This window comes from Siphateles boraxobius, unplaced genomic scaffold (genome assembly GCF_051911475.1).
Source record: "Siphateles boraxobius isolate OS27281-9 unplaced genomic scaffold, OSU_SipBor_1 19, whole genome shotgun sequence".
Classification (NCBI taxonomy): Eukaryota; Metazoa; Chordata; class Actinopteri; order Cypriniformes; family Leuciscidae; genus Siphateles; species Siphateles boraxobius.
This window is the reverse complement of record NW_027508799.1, coordinates 27,510,670-27,531,547: the sequence shown is the minus strand read 5'-3', so window position 1 is coordinate 27,531,547 and position 20,878 is coordinate 27,510,670. Positions and strand designations below refer to the sequence as shown.

Here is a 20,878-nt window from a genome sequence, read left to right as displayed (position 1 = left end):
TACAGAAACGTCCTATCTTAACCCCTTACCAGTCGCCCCCCTTTTTGGCAATCGAGTGCAAAATGACATACCCATAATAAAATGGTTGTTGCTAAGGAGTCCTTCTGACTACACACAAAACCAAGGTATCATTTAAAAGCTAACACTTGACAGTTTACTGTGAAATACCAGAAGTGCTCTAGCAATTACTAATAGAGAGATAAAGCAGCTCAAAAACAATGCACAATTTTTTTGAATGTAAAATTCGGGATCACCAGTGGGTCACAAGGGGTTAAAGGTATTGTTCACTCAATTTAAAATTCTGTCTTCATTAACTCACCCTCATGTTGTTTCAAACATGCATTAGCCTCTTTCAATGTTTGGTTACTAATATTTGAAGATTATTGGTAACCAAACATTGCTGGTCCCCATTGACTTCCATATTATTTTTTTCCATAGTATGGAAGTTCCACACAAGAAAGAAACTTTGGAACAACATAAGGGTGAGTAAATGGGTGAACTATCCCTTTAAGCCCCAAGTTATAATCTGACAAGTTCAGTGTTTTAAATTGGTTCCAAAATGAAATCACAGTGGTTACTTAAGACAAGATATTACTCTGACTGAAGTTGTTTCTGCAACACAGCCTCAGGAAACCATTCCAGGTCATAATTCCAAGTCCTCCCTCAGTGTCATATATTATTAACTAATATTCAGGGCAATTTGTACTTACCTCAGACTTGTCAGCAGCTTAATATCCTTTTATCTAAGCTCCATATCCTTTATACCTTTAAACATACAATGCTTTAATAGTACAATAATACAAATGCAATAAATTAAACTGTGCAATACTCAAATCTATATTTTCTACTGTTTAGTTTCATAAGTAGAGTATATGTACAAGTAATCTTAATTTTTAAGATTTCACATACGCTTTTATTTCTTTTCTTAAATGTGAGCAATGGTGACATGACCAATTTAAACCTGGGATCAATAAATTATATCTATTATGCAATTTATTTTCCACAAATGTGATGCATCTTACCAGGTTTCAAATATAAATAAATACTGTATATGTTATAAGGCTTATGTTATGGAGTCTTCACCTCATTCAGCACCAAATAAAATCAGTCAACCATCCATTAACCTTTATATTAGGGCTGCACGATTAATCGCAATAAAACACATTTAGATGCATTTATAATCATTACTTTTACCGGTTCTTTGTGGCAAGCTTTATGCGTGCGGTCGTGCGCTTGAGCACAAATTATGAGCTTTTGGCAAATTTTTTTTATAATTATTGACAAAATTAGAATATAGTGTAGGATTACAAATTTTATTTAAATGTTTAATTGAGCTTCCAATACAATAGTATAGAAACTGAGAAAGTTTATTAGTGTGAATTTTGTATCTAAGGTAAATGATGTCACAAACCTGCCTGTTCCTGTCTGTCCAGCTCTCTATTGTAAGTTAAATTGGTCAGAGCACTGAGACTATCACCTTTTGTCTTTATGCACTGCCTGGCCATTAAGATAATGTGAAGGTATCGGTGAAGAGTCTGGCTGATTGGATTAGGATATTTACATTACACTGTTATGCTGATTGGATTAGGATTGGTAACACTCTCAGTCTAGGGCACATTCCTTAACCGGTATGCCTCATTTACATGCTTTTGTTTCAGAGTGCCTCCACCTTTAGGTAACTCCTCCCCCTGAAAGGGTATATGAACTAAATGTATACTGCCTTAGTTAGACTTGATTGAGATGACTACAGCGACGAAATAAAGAACTTATACCTCAACAATCTCCTGGTCTGCAACTCTATCTTTTCTACACTTGAGAAGAAAAAGTTTACAACAGATAGTAAAAGGTTTTTTTTTTGTGTGAAAGTTTTGGGTGGGCCTGTTGAAAAGTGGGGCTGTGCCTGAGCTACAGGACATCGTCTTTGAAAACATAACCTGTGCGAAAGAGAGAAAAAAAATTAATACGTCATTGTACCCAGCACTTCTGAAAATGCACTTCCGAATGCGTCTCTGTCCCCAGCACATTTCAAACCAAACTGACGCCCATGATAACAAAGATAGATTGACAGGTGACACTGCAATGACTACCCTTTTAAATTGCTAATTTATCCCTTTACACTTTTTTTTTTTTTTTTTTTACATCAGCAGGGTTCACTTGGAATGCTCCGAATGCAATGGGCAAACACGGTCCTCAAGGGTAAATGCCCTCTGCCCTGCAGAGTTCAGCTTCATTTCATTTTTTCTAAATGTAATAAATTTTCAGTGAAATCAATTCTGATTTAAAATAGTAATGCATATGTTAACAAAGTGACCCACTGTACCTTTTATCATGCAGATGATTTGTATGAATTTATGATCACAAGCTTGGATGGGTTCTGTCAGTGCTTGAGGAAGGTAAAGTAAGTGGGGAACTGAAAAAAAAAAACGAGTTGGCTTGAAACTCCTCCCCCTGAAAGGGTATATGAACTAAATGTATACTGCCTTAGTTAGACTTGATTGAGATGACTACAGCGACGAAATAAAGAACTTATACCTCAACAATCTCCTGGTCTGCAACTCTATCTTTTCTACACTTGAGAAGAAAAAGTTTACAACAGATGGTGCCTGTGACCCGGATGGAGAAACTGAAACTCAACAAAGAATGAACTTTTGAAACTTCAAAGCTCAAAGGATCTCAACAAAGATCTGACTTTCCAGTTCCAGACTGAATCTTTTGAATCCAGAAAGATCTCAACAAAGCTGCCTGAGTTCGCAAACTGAATCTCAACAAAGATCTCAACAAAGCTGACTGTGTTCCAGAACTGAATCTCAACAAAGATCTCAACAAAGATAACTGAGTTCCAGAACCAAGCTCAACAAAGATCTCTGACTGAGTTTCCAGACGGAATTTTTCCATACAACAAAAATTTGGTGAGTCTCACTCCATTTAAAGAACCGTTGAAAAACCAGTAAAAAGTATCCTTTGTGCCATCAGAGAAGAAGTTAACAGACAGCTGTAGGGTTTGTTAACTAAAGTTATCCTCTTAAGTTGCATTTAGAGATGAAATGTATCCTCTGTTTTTCAGGCAGGGAAGATTAACGTACATGTTAATATTGCTTATCCTCTAAAGTTTCTGTTAGAGATGAAAGTGATCCTCTGTTGTCAGGCAGGGAAGAATTTAGTATTACGTGTTATTATTTGGTGATCCTCTGTTTCAGGCAGGGAAGTTTAGCGTCAAGTGCTACTATATTGTACCCTCTGTTTTCAGGCAGGGAAGATTAACGTACATGTTAATATTGTTTTATCCTCTGCTTTGCCAGGGAAGTGGAAAAAGTTTTTTCAGGCAGGGAAGATTTTAGTATAAATTGCTAATATTTTGTGTGTTACCCTTTGCTCTGGGCAAGGAAGGTTAACTGTGTTATCGAGTGTAGCCTCTTTTGAACAGAGAAGATTTAGTGTTTTTGTTTGTTTTATCCTCTAAAAGTTAAGAAGGTGAAAGATCCTTTGCATTTTTCTTTTAGGGAAGATTAGCGTAACATGCTAAAAGCTTGTGATGTGTTGGTAACAAGGAAGTTTAACAAGATTTGATCTGTGTTAACAAGTATACCCTCTGTTGATCAGAGAAGTTTATTTTTTGATTGTGTGGTAACAAAAGAAATCCACAAAATGGTTAGAAGAAATGCTAGGCTAGTTCCATCAACTGAGAAAAATGGACTAGCTAGCCCTTTATGGACAGACAGTGAGTTCAAGTCATTGTTAGGAGAGAAAATGGATTCCATAGTGACTGAGTCAGTTAGATTGGATTTGACAAAGAAATTTGGTTTTGATCCAGACAAAGTTTGGTCTATTGAAGAATGCAAGAAGGTGTTAGGTGCATGTATCAGAAAGAAAAACATGAAAGGCATAATCTGTTGCCATAGAGAATATAGCTTATCCATTGCACAAGAACAAACTAGGTGTATTGATAAGTTAAATGAACAAAACAAACAATTGCAGACTCAAGTGTCCTGTTTCAAGACAAAGGTGAGCCATAACAAGGCCTAAACCAAATGTGACTCAGAAGACCAACAGTCAGATGAAACTTATCCTGACTTACAAGCATTCTTTGAAACAGATGTAGACATCCCATCAGTAACTGATAAGCCTGTAGATTCAGTAAAGGTATGTGTCGCAAGAAGATCTCAGGGAATTGAGAGAACTGAAAGTGTTCCTCCCAACTCTTCTGTTGTCCAAAACCAAACTGTTGCCAAAGCACTCGGACCTAGAGACATAGAAAGACTATCCCAAAGCTTACCTTCAGTACGCACAGATTTTTCTGAATTCAGAAGGGCATTGATCAGTAAAATGCGTCTTTACGACACGTCGTTGGCAGAAGTCACACAGCTGATGTCACAAATTCTAACTGAATCTGAATTCAACAGTTTTGAGTCTGCTGTTACTTCTGAACTACAACATGCCAGAAAAGATGAATTGAGAGAGGGAGTTCTGAAGGCATTAAAGAACATTGTTGGACCAAACATGGACTGGTCAAAGATCACTAGTTGTGTACAGAAGAAACATGAGAATGTTAGTGAGTACACTGAAAGATTTTGTCAGTCAGCAGCAGCATACAGTGGTATAGCTGACACTTCAGAGAAGGTGCTAGAAGATAATGGTCCCCTAGTTCGCACATGGTTTGATGGTCTGTTATCAGAACATAGAAAAGCATTGCCTTTCTTAGACTTAACATGGTCCACTAGAACCATACAAAACAACTTAGACAGTTTGGCTGCATGGGAAAGAGACTCTGATGTCAAGGAAAGAGTAAAAATTGCAGCAGCATCCTTTAAGGTCAACACAGAGAATCAACAGAAACGCAAATGTCCTAAGAGAGAGGGCAGTAGTTGTTATTATTGTGGTAAACATGGACATTGGGGAAAAGAGTGTAGAAAAAACAAAAAGAATGTTAGAGAAACTAACAATGTAACTCAGCTTCTGCTCAGCCTGCTGGCTGCTCTGAAGCAGCCCCTCCCCTCATCATTAAGCTCGTTGGGCAGCTGTTTTAGTTGTTAAACAGTTGGGCTGTGAGTGCTTAATTTCCCCACTAACTTGCAACAGAGATAAAAGACTTCGGTTTTTGTTTAATAGAACTAAAGGAAAGTGACTATCTCAGTTTTTCCTTTGGGGGACACTGGTTAAAGTAGACTCACAGCCTTAAATGTTATGCTACAGCACAGGCCCTTCATCAGTAATGGTGTTAGGTCAGACTGTAAATGTAAAATGCCTTCATGCAGTGTCCACACTGATGAATGAAACAAAAGAAACTTCTGTCACCTCCTCCCATTGGGGAAATTGGTTAGCAACTCTCACAGCTCCGAACATTGTTTTACAACGTGCACCAGTCACGAACCCAACCTCATGTATGATGTCTGCAATGACTGAGAATTTGTTAGGGGATGAAGGAGAAATGACTCATTATTGTGTTACGCTTACATACACACCTTCAAGGGAAGTAAAAGAAAACTCCCACAGAGAATTCAGAATTTGAGTTGTTTGTTGACGGTTCAGCTCAAGTAATTCAGAAACAAGCCATTAGAGTGACATGGACCACATTAAGTGATGTTGATTACAGCAGCTGCAGTATTGTGTCAGGGAAGGAAAACCTGGACTCATGTGTCACACTGTAAGGTTGTTCCTGCTCCAACAGGGATAGGATTGGACACGAACCAGTGGGGAGCCGAGGGAAGAACCGATTGCAACAGGCGTCGGAGGCCAACCCTTCGGTGAAGAATCCCTCATAGGCCTTCCCATCCATTAATCCATCCTCACCTCACTGCGTTCTTTAGGTGTCATAATTAAGAAATAGGGAAAGAGGGAACAACAATAGCAGACTCAGAAAAGTTTACAACCCTAGTGTTTGAACAAATACTGGTCCACTGTCTAGCAGAATCAGAAAAAGTTCACAATCCTAGTGTTTGAACAAATACTGCTCTCCTGTCTTTTGTTTTCTTTCTTACTCTGTGCAGATACCACTTGATGATGGCTGTCCGGGACCCATACGCACCGACCTCGTCATCTGCGTAGGAAGCCACAAGAAAACCTCAAGAAAATGACGAGACCCACTGCCGAATCAACTATCACCAAAGGAAAAAAAATACACAACGCAGAGACTCACATACGAAACCTTCAGTCATCCATCAACATGATCAAGATTGTCGTACCAGTAACATCACAGACACTCTCGCTTCGCACAAGATAATGATCTTACAGAACAGAGTGGCCTTGGATTACATTCTAGCAACGCAAGGAGGAGCCTGCACATCATCGGACCTGAGTGCTGCACCGGGTTAATGGATCCAACAGAGAACTTGAACAAAATCCAACAAGACATTCTTGATTTTTCAGCAAAATTACACCAGATGACTGAAGATAATTCTTCATGGTTCGGAAACTTGATTGGGAAACCCTGGCTGTGGATAAAGGAAATAGTAATTATGTTGTTGTTTGTTCTACTGGCGTACTATCTATGCGTCCACAGTATCAAGTGTTTCATTCAACATATGAATCACGCCTCTCACAAGAAAATCACAGTTCCTATCAGAAAAGACTATTACCCGTAGGAACGTCATGGACCCTATAATTGCATGTTTGTTTCTGTGTCAGCATGCAATTGCAGAAAAGCAAACATAGAACACGCATTATGTGCCTGTAACGATCACAAGTTACAAGAATGAACTTTTATACAATAGTATAGAACTCCAATAAAATAGTATAGAAACTGAGAAAGTTTATTAGTGTGAATTTTGTATCTAAGGTAAATGATGTCACAAACCTGCCTGTTCCTGTCTGTCCAGCTCTCTATTGTAAGTTAAATTGGTCAGAGCACTGAGACTATCACCTTTTGTCTTTATGCACTGCCTGGCCATTAAGATAATGTGAAGGTATCGGTGAAGAGTCTGGCTGATTGGATTAGGATATTTACATTACACTGTTATGCTGATTGGATTAGGATTGGTAACACTCTCAGTCTAGGGCACATTCCTTAACCGGTATGCCTCATTTACATGCTTTTGTTTCAGAGTGCCTCCACCTTTAGGTAACTCCTCCCCCTGAAAGGGTATATGAACTAAATGTATACTGCCTTAGTTAGACTTGATTGAGATGACTACAGCGACGAAATAAAGAACTTATACCTCAACAATCTCCTGGTCTGCAACTCTATCTTTTCTACACTTGAGAAGAAAAAGTTTACAACAGATAGTAAAAGGTTTTTTTTTTGTGTGAAAGTTTTGTGTGGGCCTGTTGAAAAGTGGGGCCGTGCCTGAGCTACAGGACATCGTCTTTGAAAACATAACCTGTGCGAAAGAGAGAAAGAAAATTAATACGTCATTGTACCCAGCACTTCTGAAAATGCACTTCCGAATGCGTCTCTGTCCCCAGCACATTTCAAACCAAACTGACGCCCATGATAACAAAGATAGATTGACAGGTGACACTGCAATGACTACCCTTTTAAATTGCTAATTTAACCCTTTACACTTTTTTTTTTTTTTTTTACATCAGCAGGGTTCACTTGGAATGCTCCGAATGCAATGGGCAAACACGGTCCTCAAGGGTCAATGCCCTCTGCCCTGCAGAGTTCAGCTTCATTTCATTTTTTCTAAATGTAATACATTTTCAGTGAAATCAATTCTGATTTAAAATAGTAATGCATATGTTAACAAAGTGACCCACTGTACCTTTTATCATGCAGATGATTTGTATGAATTTATGATCACAAGCTTGGATGGGTTCTGTCAGTGCTTGAGGAAGGTAAAGTAAGTGGGGAACTGAAAAAAAAAACGAGTTGGCTTTATAGCACAGTCTCATTTCAGTAAACTGCTGGTTAGGTATGAAATATGCCACATGGTGTCCGGTAAGAGACTTGGTGAAAATATGTTGGAACCTGTTTATTTGTCACCACAACAACTCAGTTATTAACAAGGATTGAATGGTTGTACTTAGTTGTGGGTGTATTAGTGTGTGGTTTTCTATAGAAACAGAAAATGCAGAGTAAATATTCTAACATTAAATATTAGAGACAACACGGCACTGACAACATACATTATACTTCATCTCATTAAACGTCAAATTAAACCCCATGTAGCCTACTATTTAAATCGATTGCTGGACGTCGTAATGTTATTGTAGCCTACATAAATCTGATTTAGCATTTTATTAGCAACCCCCACCCCACCTGTTCCACCCACTTTTTAAAACAAAGTTACGTCACTGATTTTTATGTTTATATGTTTACTTAAATGTTATATGGTGTTTTACCAAAGTGTCTAATAATTTTTGTACAAACGCCGCAAATTACGGCGTTTACAAAGCAAAAGCGCCGTCATTATCGGCGTTTTTTATATCCAGCCAATGACGCCGTTTCTGACGCCGCAGGCCATCCATAGTGCGCCGTTATTTGCGGCGCTTCTGTCTGACCAAGACGGCGGTGGGTCCCTTTATTGCTGATTATAATGATTTAGATGGGCTTAGGTAGATGCTTCACGATATAGCCTAGTCCATTTCGCTTTTTAAGATCATAAGACTCTTTTAGCAGTTCCCAGGATACACGAAAGGAGGTAGAGCCTTCCTAAACGATTGAACTATTAAAACAAGAGATGACTCCAGCCCAAGGAGGACTACAGCTGCTCTTGACCATCATACAAGACTACAATATATTTCACATATAAATTATTTATTATCACGCTGCCATTGCCTTTAAATAGACATAAACGTCAGAAACGGCGTCAATGGCTGGATATAAAACACGCCGATAATGACGGCGCTTTTGCTTTGTAAACGCCGTAATTTGCGGCGTTTGTACAACAGAACGCCGTAATTTGCAGCGTCTTTTCGTCTTAAACGCCGTAAAAAGCGGCGGTTTGAGAATGAAAGGCGTTTGGCTAGTGGCGAAATTTGACCCTTTTGGCGTTCCACAGAAATACGCGTGAAATACGCGTGACATAATCAACGCGTATTTTACGCGTAAAATACACGTGAAATACGCGTGACATAATCAACGCGTATGTCACGTGTATTTTACACGTGAAATAAGCGTAAAAATTTGCGTGTTTTTGGCCCTCTTGGCTTTCCATAGTCTGCCGAACATCTCGTCTGCGTCTGCCACATCACTCGTTCGTGTGCCGAACGTGACGTCTGCGTCTGCCGAACGTGACGTCTGCGTCTGCCGAACGTTACGTCTGCGTCTGCAGAACGTCTGCAGCAAGGGGGTTTCCAGCACATTTCACACTTTTTTTTCCTCCACTGATCTTCTGTTGTATTTTATTAGCAATAAGTGATTTTTACCTTGCTTATGTATAGCTTTTTATTCCAAATAATAAATATGAATTTACACAAATGATCATGTTAAAATTTTTGTTTGCCATTGTTTCTTGTCAACATATCCACAGATACTTAAGAAGAAATCATAAAAAGTTGTTCTAGCATGTATGTAGCCTATATTCAGCACTAGGAGTCTCTTGACCAACACAAAATAATGTTGTAAACATTTGGGCTTATTTAACTAACGTAAATAATATTTGTATTTTGTAATGTTTAATTTTAGAGTTGTAATGTTTAAATTTAGAGTTGTAATATTTAGTTTTAGAGTTTCGCCGAAGTTTGATTGACAGTCGATCTGACCGTTAACAGAATTATATAAAACAGTTACACCTCAAAAGAGAAAGGCGAGCACAGTTTATTATTGAATAAATTGAGGTGTATTCTCAGTGTATAATTGTAAATGTTGCAGAAATTACTTGCATTTTTGATGTTGATACTTCCTCAATATAGATAAATTTATTATTTCCCATTTGTGAATTGAACTGTTCTCAAATCTTTTAATTCTGCCTTTACACTATATTTTCCTGCACTAAATAACATGCTACTATCTCGCTGATTCTACACCTTCACTAAGCCGTTGAATAGGCTATTAGTTGGCATAGTCAAACTGTCTCAGACTAACTTAGCCTACTTTTTTCTCATACCTGCAAATTTTATTTAGTTTCCCCAATTAATTCATTAATGGTGAGGCAATACCAACAGTTTCTCAGAAGCCAGTGAAGAGTCTAGGGAGATGGTACGATGGGGATCTAAAGGACACAGTTCGAGTGGGAGAAGTTAGACGACAAGCAGTGGAAGGGTTGAAGAGCATAAACAGCTGTGCTCTACCAGGCAAACTAAAACTCTGGTGCTTTCAGTTTGGTCTACTGCCAAGGTTGCTGTGGCCACTGACTGTGTACGAGGTTTCTTTGACAACAGTGGATAAGCTGGAAGCGTTAATAAGTTCATACATCAGGAAATGGTTGGGAGTTCCACGCTGCCTCAGCAGAGTGGGACTTTATAGTAAAGGAGTATTGCAGTTGCCAGTCTCTGCTTTAACCGAGGAGTTTAAGTGTGCCAAGGTCAGACTGGAAATGACTTTAGCAGAGTCACGCGACAAATGTGTAAGGGAGGCAGCCCCTGTGGTAAAAACTGGTAGAAAGTGGTCAGCAAAGAAATCTGTAGTAGAGGCAAAGGCTGACCTTCAAATTGGGGATATCGTGGGACAGGTACAGCATGGAAGAGGGGGTTTTGGGCTCAGTTTAGCTCCTCCTAAATGGCACAAGGCAGGCCCAGCTCAAAGGAGGAAGCTGGTAGTCAACGAGGTGCGAAAGCAGGAGGAGAGGATGAGATGTATAAAGGCCATTTCCCAGGGCAAGCAGGGAGAGTGGATGAGATGGGAGAGTGTGGAACAACGAAAAATGGGCTGTCAAGACCTTTGGTCAATGGAAGAGAGTAGGATCAGTTTCCTTATTAGGTCAACATATGATGTTCTCCCATCACCGCAGAACCTAAACCTCTGGGTAGGAGAGGATCCCTCTTGTCCTTTGTGTTCATCACCTGCCACATTAAGGCACATTTTGACAGGATGTAAGGTGGGTCTTAGCCAAGGTCGGTTTACTTGGCGCCATGACTAAGTTTTGCGATGTTTGGCTTTAGCATTGGAAGGCAAGCGTAGTATGACCAATAAGTTGCCGCCTGTTCTAGCAAAACATTACACGCAGAAGACAATATTCCTCCGCCCAGGCGAGCAACCACCAAGAAAAGGTGCTAACACCAATTCTCGCCCAGGACAACTGGAAGCTGCTAGGGACTGGAAGATGCTGGCTGATCTTGATCAACGGCTTATTTTTCCACCTGAGGTTGCCACCACTAACCTACGACCAGATATTGTTTTGTGGTCTGGATCAGCACGGATTGTTCAACTGATAGAGTTAACAGTGCCATGGGAGGATGCGGTAGATGAGGCATATGAGAGGAAGAAATTGCGGTATGCTCATCTGGCCACTGAAGTAGAACAGCGAGGATGGAGAGTCCAGGTTTATCCAGTGGAAGTGGGTTGTCGAGGTTTTGTGGCACACTCTACAACCCGGTTCCTCAGAGACGTCGGATTCAGTGGTCAAGAGTTGCGTCGCACAGTAAAGAACTTATCTGAAGCAGCAGAAAGGAGCAGCAACTGGCTGTGGTTGAGACGGAAAGATTCTAGCTGGCTGAGTACAGGCCGCCATGCTAAGGTTTCGTAGAATTCTTGAAAACTTGAAGGGTGTTGGTTTATTTGTATAGGTTGTATAGTATTTACAGTCATTACGTTCCTGTGTATATTGCGTGAATGACGGGATGTTGGGCAGATATTGTGTTTTGCGGTAGGTGGTATGCCATACGGAACCGTTGCCACTGAAACTGCATATTAACGCACCAGTGGGGCTCGACAGCCTTAGTCAAACGGGTTGGCGCGTATGGTTGGGATGCGGAGAGATTGTGAGATTGTGGTTAGGTCTCAGCAGCACTGTTGGTTTATTTGTAGAGGTTGTATAGTATTTACAGTCATTACGTTCCTCTGTATATTGCGTGAATGACGGGTGGTTGGGCAGATATTGTGTTTTGCGGTAGGTGGTATGCCATACGGAACCGTTGCCACTGAAACTGCATATTAACGCACCAGTGGGGCTCGACAGCCTTAGTCAAACGGGTTGGCGCGTATGGTTGGGATGCGGAGAGATTGTGAGATTGCGGTTAGGTCTCAGCAGCACTGTTGGTTTATTTGTAGAGGTTGTATAGTATTTACAGTCATTACGTTCCTCTGTATATTGCGTGAATGACGGGTGGTTGGGCAGATATTGTGATTTGCGGTAGGTGGTATGCCATACGGAACCGTTGCCACTGAAACTGCATATTAACGCACCAGTGGGGCTCGACAGCCTTAGTCAAACGGGTTGGCACGTATGGTTGGGTTGCGGAGAGATTGTGAGGTTGTGGTTAGGGCTCAGCAGCACTGTTGGTTTATTTGTAGAGGTTGTATAGTATTTACAGTCATTACGTTCCTGTGTATATTGCGTGAATGACGGGTGGTTGGGCAGATATTGTGTTTTGCGGTAGGTGGTATGCCATACGGAACCGTTGCCACTGAAACTGCATATTAACGCACCAGTGGGGCTCGACAGCCTTAGTCAAACGGGTTGGCGCGTATGGTTGGGTTGCGGTGAGATTGTGAGATTGTGGTTAGGTCTCAGCAGCAAGAGGGAAGTAGAGGTCAGTAAGCTGGGCTGAGTTGAGTGGGGGACGGAGGGGGGTGACTCTGGGACGCCAGAGTCACTGTCGAGCCCTCTTGAGGTGTCGTGGGCTAGTCGACGAAACACTGAGGACGGAAGGTGCCTGCTTGAAGACCCTAGAGATGTTCCCTACTCCGCTCAATCCAGAGGGTTGTTATGGGGGGACCGCACTGTGGTTGCAGCCGTTGTGTGTGCTGTAGCTACACTGGTCATAAATGAGTCCACGCTTCATACTGATGTTCACAATCACATTTATTCTTCTCTGAAGTATCATGAAACACCGTGAAAACTAGAAGATAAACAAAACAGTTTCAATCACAAAGCACCCAAAGCAACATTCATATACTCTTATTTCTTATACAGACCAATACAATGCGTCTTACATTTTCTTGTAATCAAAATTTAACAGTGCTTAATAAGATAGTTCGTAATTATTAGTGTTCGCCTGGTAGACCAGCTGTAGAATAATAGACGGGAGCTTAAAAGTTCGCTGTTTTCACCCGCGACTCTCTTCTCACACGCGCTACTCTCAATACTTCCGGGGTTCTTCTTCTTCTTCTTCTTTTCAATTTTACGGCGGTTGGCATCCAGCTTTTTGGTGCATTACCGCCCCCTCTACTCCGGAGTGTGGATCAGATACAATAATTACAAAACATCATTGTCCATTCTCTTTCCTACTCTTACATAACCCTAATTCTCTTCATATAAACACTCACATACACAACAAACTTTATTTATCAATTAAATCCTATTGAAAACTCCCGCCTCCCTTAAAAAAGACATCAATATTCTATTCTGCGTTCCATTTACTGCTCTTAATAACCCTTTTAATGTAATCTCTTGCACCCCAATCTGCCTCGACTTATTCTTCATCACCTGCCTCTGCATTTCATATCTCCTACACCTCATAATTATGTGCTCCACTGTCTCATCTTCTTGACATCCCTTGCTTCCCTATCATCTTTAGTGTTTTATTCAGCGAACAGTGTCCCAACCTTAACCTCGTCATCACAGCCTCTTCTCTCCTATTCCCACTTCCCACCCTATCCTCTTTAACATTTCTCTGAATTTGGTATAAGTGCCTCCCTTTCTTCTCTCTATCCCACCTCTCTTGCCACCTTTTATTTATTTTCTCCCAAATTATGCTTTTAACCTCTGCTTTACTAATATTAACCTGCATTTCTACATTCCCTTTTGTTAGCGCCCTTTTAGCCAGCCTATCTGCTATCTCATTACCTGTAATACCAACATGTGCTGGAACCCACATAAATTTAACCTGACATCCCATATGACTTAATCTTGTATTTAATTGAAGTACTTCATACAGGATATCTTGCCGAGCTTTTGAATGGAATGACCTTAAACTTGCCAAGACTGATAAAGAATCAGAGCATATTAAAACCTTTCCCTGTCTTACCTTTTCCACCCATTGCAAAGCACTTAAAATTGCCAACATCTCTACAGAATATACCCCTAAATTATTAGATGTTTTTATACTCATTTCTACTTCTTTCCCTGGAATTGCCACCCCAAACCCTGTTTCTTCCGTCTCTGGTTTTTTAGCACCATCCGTATAAATCTGCATAAATTCACTATAGTTTCCACCTACTCTGTTATTAAATATACTTTTCAGATTAACTTCTTCCTTTCCCTTCCTTTTTTCCTCAAGCACATACCAGTCTACTTCAGGCCATGTCATCTTCCAAGGGGCAATCTCTGGAAAAACTACCGTAGGGCTTATTCTAAGATTAAATACTTCTAACTCTTTTGCTACATTATTTCCAATCCGACCAAAGTTTTCCTTTAACTTTCTTCTATTTTCCCAGCAATCCTGCAATACTGCTTTCGTGGGATGCGAGTCATTATGGCCCTGCAATCCAGCCCAGTAATTAGCCATCAATTGAATCCTTCTTAATTCCAGTGGCAGTTCTCCCATTTCCACTTGTATGGCAGGTACTGAAGACGTTTTAAAAGCACCACAGCAAATTCTTAAAGCTTGATTCTGAATAACCCCCAGCCTCATTAAAAGAGACTTAGCTGCAGACCCAACCACTATACTACCATAATCCAACACTGATCTTATTAGAGCCACATATATACTCTTAAGCGATGACCGACTGGCTCCCCACTCTCTTCCTGTCAAACATCTCATCACATTAATTACTTTTTTGCACTTGTCTTCCATTTTCTTTATATGTTCTGCAAACGTCAACCTTGCATCTAAAATCACTCCCAAAAACTTAATGGAACTTACCCCCTCCAACTCTCTCCCATACATCATTAGCTTAACTTCTTCCTGAATTCTTTTCCTGGTAAAAAAGACTGTCTGAGTCTTTTCTATTGAGAACCTAAATCCCCAGTCATAAGCCCACTCTACCACTTTATCAATTGCTTTCTGTACCTTCCTAATTGTGTACTGTATGTTCCTTCCTCTTTTCCACATTGCCCCATCATCTGCAAACAATGATGTTCCAATATCTTCTGAAACATTTGCAAAGACATCATTTATCATTATAATAAATAACAAAGGACTTATCACACTTCCTTGAGGTGTCCCATTCCCAACCTCATATTGACTTGACACTTCTGCCCCTATTCTCACTTGAATTTTCCTACCAAACAGAAAATCTTTTATCCAGTTAAACAAATTCCCACCTATCCCTATTTTATCCAACTTGATTAATAGCCCCTCCTTCCACAACATATCATAAGCCTTTTCAATATCAAAAAATACTGCAACTACAGTCTCTTTAATTGCTTGTGCCCTTCTTATTTCAGTCTCTAATCTCACTACTGAATCCATTGTATTCCTTCCCTTCCTAAAACCACTCTGACAACTTACCAGTAATCCTCTTTTCTCCATTTCATACGACAATCTCTCTGTTATCATCCTCTCCATTATCTTACACAAGTTAGATGTTAAAGCAATTGGTCTATAACTTATGGGTTTACTTGGATCTTTGCCAGGTTTCCTAATTGGAACCACTACTGCTTCTTTCCATGCAACTGGCAGTTTTCCCTCCTTCCATATCTTGTTAAAAAGTTCCAGTAACTTAAATAGTGATCTTTCCCCAAGGTGTTTTAACATTACATAACATACCTGATCCTTTCCTGGAGAGGTAGGCTTTGCTCTTTTAATCGCTCTAACCAATTCCGCCAGAGAAAAAGGCTCATCAATGTCACTACCAGTCTCTTCCTTCCTATTTAACGCATGCATATTTTGATTTAAAGTTACTGACCTTCTCCTTCTCTCTTCTTCTGATAAATTTTCTGAACTGTGTATCTATGTAAACGACTTTGCCAATATTTCTGCCTTTTCTAGATTGGTGACACCTATCTCCTCCTCTAATGTCAATACTGGGTACTCCCACTGTCTCCTATCTCCACCCATCCTCTTTATCATAGACCATACCTTACCCACCGGTGTTGACCTTCCAATTTCACCACAAAATTTACTCCAACTTGCCCTCTTTGCCTGCCGAATAGTTCTTCTCACTTCTGCCTGTGCTTTTTTATACTGAATTAATGACTGCATGTTGTGATCCCTCTTTACTAGTTTAAACGCTTTATTTCTTTTCCTCGCTGCCTTTTGACACTCTTCATTCCACCAAGGCACCAATTTCCAATTACCTCTGTTTTTCCCTTTAGGAATAGCTTCTTCCGCTGCCATTATGATTGCTGACGTAACTTGGTTACTTATCTCCTCTATACTTCCTGCTGTTCCAATCCTAGTCATTATTTCTTCACTCACCCTCTTGAATTGATCCCAGTCTGCTTTTCCAAATATCCACTTTGGGATCCTTTCTTCTACCCTTATTTCTTGCCTCCCACCTACTCTGCATAAAACTGGGTAGTGATCACTACCCAGTGTAGTTGTTAGCCATACCTCCCATCTAGTATTTCCAGCCAAAGTGTTAGACACTAATGTTAAGTCTAATGCAGATTCCATTCCTATTACTAAATTTACCCTAGTTCCCCTTCCATCATTCAGACTAACCAATTCTCTTTCATCCATCAATTCTTCAATTATCTTACCATTTGCATCTGTTTGTTCTCCCTCCCACACAGGGCTATGAGCATTAAAGTCTGCACACCAAATTACTTTTTGTCTATCCTGACCTTGAATACTTAATAAATTATCAATCATCAGCCTTTTACACGGGTTATAGTAGTTAATAACACTTATCCCCTCCCCTCTTTCCCACACCTCCACCGCTATATATTCCTGCTCATCTCCCATTTCTATTAACCTATAAGTCAATCCAAGCTTTATAAATGTTGCACACCCACCTCCTCCTCCATCAATCCTATCTTTCCTTAACACAGTGTATCCATGAATTACAAAATCAAGACTTGGTTTCAGCCAAGTTTCCTGTATACACATCACATCTGGTTTCTCTTCCAATTCATTTATGAAATGCTTAAATTCTTGACCATTCGCCATTAAGCTTCTAGCATTCCATTGTAAAAGAATTACCATTACAATGATTAACCAACCCATGACGCTTCTTGACCTGACTGAATAGTAAGGTTCTCTCTTACTTCTTCCCACGTCAGTCCTACCAGTCCTAAATGATTAACTGCAGCTTTAACTATCAACTGGATTTTTTCATTTTTTGATTTAACTTCTGCAGTGCTATTAATCACCCCTGCTATGAATGTAACTATATCTCTTTTTCCCACATACATTCTTTCATTGGTTCTTTGATGTTGTACTTGTTCTTCCACAACTTCTGGTTCTCTCATTACATATACCCTCTCTTTTGACACTCTTACAGCTTCAGCATAGGATATCCTTTTCTCCACTATTATCTTTTGAATATTAGTCTCCCGTCTCATAATTTCACACCCTCCATATGCTACATTGTGGGCACCTCCACAACTGCAACATTTTGGTGGAATCCCTGTACCACACTTCCCATATTCATGATCTCCTCCACATCTAGCACACCTTCTCTCCCTATTACAATTCTTTGCTGTGTGCCCAAATCTCTGGCAGTTAAAGCACCTCATCGGTTTTGGTACAAACATCCTGACTGGATAACTCATAAAACCCAAGAATACTTTCTTTGGAACATGTTCTCCTTCAAATTCTACTGACACCGATTCACTATCTCTCATCACTCCTTCCTTTGCTGATTTCAATCTTTGTACATTAAGTACTTTCCCTCCTTTAATATTCCTTTTTAATTCTTCCATGCTAACACTTATTGGCACCCCCGTTATCACTCCTATGTTTCCACCTCCCATCCGAGCTCCTACCCTTCCCGTATTTTCCACCTTGCATTTTCCTATCTCTTTAACTTTTAGCGCTTTTTCCATTTGCACTGCATCAGCACATCTCACCAATAAATTGCCATCATTTAGAACCTTTGCATATTCGATATCCCCTATCTTGTTTGCCAGAGTTGTTGTTAGCACTAGTGGGCTAACTTTCTTCATGCTCCCCTGGTTCTTTTCATTAAATCTTATTATGACTACATAATTTTCCTCTCTTCCTTTTTGAACCATACCTTGCCCCTCTTCTTCACTTTCTGTATCATTATCTTTCTCATTTCTGACTCTTTTATTCCCTTTGGTTCTCTTGTCACTCATCCGTCCCCTACTTTCTTCCCTTTCTTCATCTTCTCCTTCATCATAATCCATATTATTCCAGCCACCTACCTCTGATCCATTCACGGAGCAGTCGTGCTCAACCGCCTTTTCAAAAAAAAAAAAAAACACTGTAATGTCAGATTTACACACAGCAGGTGTATCTCCTTTCAAATGTTTAACCAAAGAAATTCCACAGCCTAGTACGAAAGTCCCGTTCCCCTTGTCGCTACTCGATCCGTACCGGAAACACGATCTGTACTGCGCATGTGCGAAAACGCGTCTCCTTCCTGTCTGATGTCGAAACCATTTACGGCAGTTGTTGTTCGACACTACCCGATCCGTATCGTAACCATAGACAGTAAAAGATCGTAACTGAAGCCCCTTAACTGACTTTTATTTATCCTTTGTCATTTTATTTATTGTTTATTTATTTTATTTTAACTTTAATTGATTTTCTTCTCCCTAAAGTTGTGTTATTCTACGTGCTCTGTTTCCTGTTAACACTCATATATTTGTCAATTCTGTTTAAGCCAGTTATTGTTGTCAATTTTACATACAGGTGTGTATGTAGCCTTCTCTACAGAAGTAATATTGTAATATATTGTAATATTTACAATATTACTACATGTAATATTTCATTTTGTAAAGGTTTGTTCTACTTATTGCAGCATACTTTAACAAATGTCTGCACTCAAGAAAACACACAGAAACACTCAGAATAACATTATTTATTTATTAATAAATGAATTCATCCATACCTACCTCCATCCATCTATCATCCATCCATCCATCTATCTACCCCTCCATCTATCCATCCATCCATCTATATCCATCTCTCCCTCCTTCCTTCTATATCTATCCCTCCCTCCATCTCTCCTCCCCTCCCTCCATCCCTCCTCCCTTCCCTCCATCATCCCTCCATCATCCCTCCTCCCTCCCTCACACACTCGCTCTCTCTCTCACACACACACACTTCCTCAATCAATCACACCCTCTCACTCGCTCTCACACACACACACACACACACACACACACGCTCTCCCTCCCTCATGCACACGCTCTCCATCCCTCCCTCACACTCAGACACGCTCTCACTGTCACACGCCCGCTCTCTCTCACACTCACTCTCTTGCTCTCACACGCTCGCTCTTACACTCACACGCTCTCTCTCACACTCACTCACTCTCTTGCTCTCACACGCTCGCTCTTACACTCACACTCACTCACTCTCTTACTCTCTTGCTCTCACACGCTCTCTCACACTCTCGTTCTCACACATTCTCACTCTCTCACATGCTCTCAAACGCTCTCACTCTCACACGCTCTTACACTCTCACACGCTCTTGCACACTCATGAACAAACAAACATGGCATTGACCTTCAGGCCTTGTTCATCAGCACAGGATGATAAAAATGTTTCCATGTCATCTAGACACTGGAATAAAAACAAAAAGTCATCCTTTGCGTCAGGAAGTTCCTCCAGGACCTTCCTGAGGGCATTTTTTTGTTGACTTGCGCTCATCTGCAGAAAAGAAGGCTCTGTCACCTTCCCACAGAATAAGTCTCCATGACTGCGTACCCAGTCCCGCGCTGTAAGAAGGTCTCTTACAATGATTGGCTGTAAATATATATAATGGCACAAAATAATTAATCTCTCCATCTAGCATGCATGCAACTGCTTGATATATGACCAATAAAATAATTTACCTCATCAGTGTCCTCTTCAACTTCAACTCTTTTGCTGAGCGACAGTTTGGTGGTGGTGGATTTTGACACCCTAAAGACAGGCTCAAGGTTTCCCTGAAGGAGTTGGGATGCTTCCTTTGTCCAAAATGCAAATCTTTGTCCATGCCTTTGGAAAATATGTAAATGTAGGACCTCTATTTGTATAAAACCTTTTTATTGTCACTTTTCTAACAGTGGCTAAACACAGCCAAGATACTGAAATTTTATCTGTAGAATCTGTCATACCCTTCTAGGCAAAACCTCTCCATCAGCTGAATGCACCATTAAATAAGTTCATCAATTCAGTTTTCCCGTCGACATCTAACTGTAGATATAATAAATATAATAAGTAAACGTGTTAAGACCTGCTTTGCAGTGTTGATACCGTACACCACAGCAGGAAGGTGGAGGTCCCAGTCATTGTGGTTGTCATTAACATACTTTCTGAGAGCACGCTTGATGTTTTGATTGGTTCTTTCATCCTGTACATATCAATGCATTTATAAAGTTGATGAATAACCAGCCCAGGCTCATATGGACCATATGGAGCTGGTTAAGTGATGCAAACTTCAGAATTTATTAGTTTACAAATCATGCACTATGGTAAAAAGGGTTTTGAGGTCATAACATAATATTGTGCAAGGAGCCACGTGAAAACAAGTCATTGATCCATAATCTGCCCTTGTAATCATAATTGTGTATAAAAATGATTAAAAGTGCTTGCTATTTTACTGCCTCTAGAGTTAATTTCTGTTGGAAACTGCAGTGACATGTATAAATATTGCCACAGGAACGATTTTCTAATGAGCCTGTGTTGTGAATAACCGTAAGACAACAATAGTCAACAACACATATGTTGAGAGTGACTAGAGTAGGGGGAAAACAATTAAACCTTTACAAAACTTCACCTTGTTGACAAACTCCTTCCCTTGGTCGGTAATTATTTTTCTGACCGTGCCGAACAAGTACAA

The 20,878-nt window shown here is 40.2% G+C and overlaps 1 long non-coding RNA gene across 1 annotated transcript; it reads right to left on the bottom strand.

The window, feature by feature from the left end:
• Nucleotides 1-19,355: 19,355 nt before the first annotated feature.
• On the bottom strand, nucleotides 19,356-20,188 carry LOC143742067 (uncharacterized). The gene is made up of 3 exons (XR_013205341.1): nucleotides 20,154-20,188; nucleotides 19,890-20,034; nucleotides 19,356-19,800 (listed from the first exon to the last, which is right to left on the bottom strand). It is a non-coding gene; the product is annotated as an uncharacterized LOC143742067 (long non-coding RNA).
• Nucleotides 20,189-20,878: the final 690 nt, after the last annotated feature.